At 33.1% G+C, this 2,500-nt stretch overlaps 2 protein-coding genes across 3 annotated transcripts in view; one reads left to right on the top strand and one right to left on the bottom strand.

The window, feature by feature from the left end:
• Positions 1-2,500, top strand: part of LOC137615393 (uncharacterized) — a 326,176-nt gene that overhangs the window by 194,100 nt on the left and 129,576 nt on the right. The window lies entirely within an intron of this gene.
• Gpb5 (Glycoprotein hormone beta 5) overlaps positions 1-2,500 on the bottom strand; it is a 36,400-nt gene that overhangs the window by 29,516 nt on the left and 4,384 nt on the right. The gene's annotated exons all lie outside the window — the stretch shown is intronic.

Here is a 2,500-nt window from a genome sequence, read left to right as displayed (position 1 = left end):
TTTTCATGGACTTAGATTTTTCTGGCTACCGTCCTTTGGGATTTCATTTTTTTTCTCTTCTTTTCTATTCTTTTCGGGACTTTACTTTTTCTTTCCAAATTTTTTCTTCCGCTTCTGTTTCCAGGCATTCCATGCCATCGTTCCCAGTCACATTTTTTTTTTCTCCACTGTCCTCTTTTCCACTGACTTTAAAATTAATTAATTCCACCTTTCCTTGTTCTCTTTTTTTCTTTATCTTTCCACCACTAATCCTTTTACATCGTAGTTCATACAGTTCCTTATTAAGTCTTAAATCACTGCAAGCCTTTACGATATTTCAAATTTCTCTCATTTTTTTTTCGTCTGTTAATTTAACTTATTCATTTTTAGTTATTAATTTTTCAACTCATTATTCCCTTTTAATTTGCTTCTTGGGAATTTCACGACCCATCTTCACCAACGCCACTCTTTCAGGGATCTGTCGCAAGTGTTTATCTATTCATTGGTCACCAATGCAAGTATTATGGGATTATGTCTCCAATGTTTCTTACCGTTATTTGTCAATTTACTACTTGGTATTCAACTGGGCTCTACAAGGCATTAGAAGAGTTGGAAGACCCATGCATACATGGCTGAGGACTATGAAGCATAAAGTTGGAGACGATGAAAGGAGAAGCATTAATTTAAAAGCCAAAGATAGAGACGACTGGCGAAATCTAACCTTGGCCCTTTGCGTCAATAGGCGTTGGAAGAGATGATGATGATTCATTGATAGTCACCCATCCAAAAACTATACAGATTCAGCTGATTCTTTCAAATGGATGCTAACAGTTTCACCAAAAGCCTTATATGGATCGCGAACAAAATTGAAGAATTGTTGGTCACCTTCCGAGATCTCTATACCGTATGCTACATTTCATCAACAAGAATCCGTTGTTGGTAAAACTCATTATGTATCCGTACATTTTCGGTGTGTAATAGTGATATCCTACGATCAAAAACGGGTCGTTTAGACATAACCTTAACTGGCCAATAACAAGCTTCATTAAAACTGGTTTGGACCATCCTCTTGTATTACCATAATTTTTGACGATGTTGGTTCGTTGACGTTTTAAAAAATGTGAGGTAGATCTAAGAACCTGAGATTTATTGTGTGTGATATAATGAAAAATTATAAAACAACATCAGTGTAATATATAACTGAAGCGTAATATGATCAGCTACTCCAAATAGTTATCAAGATTCTCGATACTAATTCTTGTTCTTGATTCTTCCATTACAAAATATTTTCGTTTTTTATAAGGTGATAGAAAAAAAAATTGCAATGGTTCAATGCCCTGCTGTTATATAGGACAAGACAAAAAAGAAAAGTGTTGCTAATTGGTTATAAAGTTTTCCGAATCAAAGGTCCTTGTACTGAAAAGAGAACAAAATAGTCCAAAGAAAAAAAGTTTGGCAAAGTAGAAACAGAAGTGACGAGTGTGTATATATATTTGTATGTGTATTCAAGTAAGTATGTTTTACGTGTGTATATATGTATGTATGCATGTATGTATGTTTAAGAAATGTGACAAATTAAGTAGAAAGAAACATAGAAAAGAATTTGGTGCATAAAAGTAAAACGACTAAAACAAAAGCTTCTCTAAAAAAGACGAACGTCAACCCTATAGGAAAACTATTTCAAATTATCGAAAAGGAAATTGTCTTCCAAGATGTATTTATCAAAAAGACCTTCTGCTGTTGCTGTTCTTTTTCTTAAATCAGATTATCGCCATCCTCGATCATTTCTCATCATTCCAGGAACTTGTTTCCCCATGAACAAACTTTGGGACATTACCACAAACACATTTATCTTCGAACATTTTGTGCACGTATAACTTTGTTTTCGTTTCAGGCATACAATATAAAGTCTAGTGTGTATCATCATCATCATCAGCTGTAATTAGTCAAATGCAGGGCAAAGGCCTCGGACATGATCTTCCACTCGTGTCTATTTGTGGCCTTTCAATGCCAGTCTATACCTGTAAATTTTCTTAGTTCTTCAATCCATCGTCATCTTATCCTTCCCCTGCTTCTTTTGCAATCTCTATGGACCCCTTCTGTTGATCTTAATGTCCATTTATTATCCGTCATTCTCATTATATGTTCTGCCCATGTCGATTTCTTTTTCTTACATGTTAGAATATCATCTACTTTAGTATATTTTGTGTGTATATATATATATATATATATACATGTATATATATGTATATATATGTATATATATGTATATATCTATATATATATGTATATATATATATATATATATATATATATATATATATATATATATATATATACGTGTGTGAATGAAAATTTGAAGATAATCCAAACAAAAACTCAGGAAAATGCTACTAAAGACATCTGGATCCCTAATGTGTGTTTGTGTCTAAAGAGAGGGGGCGTGTGTGTGAATGAAATAGCAATTAAAACTGCCTGCAAAAATATACCTTTCAAGGAAATATTGAATAACCGGGATACT

Source organism: Palaemon carinicauda, chromosome 21, assembly GCF_036898095.1.
Source record: "Palaemon carinicauda isolate YSFRI2023 chromosome 21, ASM3689809v2, whole genome shotgun sequence".
NCBI classification, from domain to species: Eukaryota; Metazoa; Arthropoda; class Malacostraca; order Decapoda; family Palaemonidae; genus Palaemon; species Palaemon carinicauda.
The sequence above is the reverse complement of the archived record's forward strand: the minus strand, read 5'-3'. Positions and strand labels throughout refer to the sequence as shown.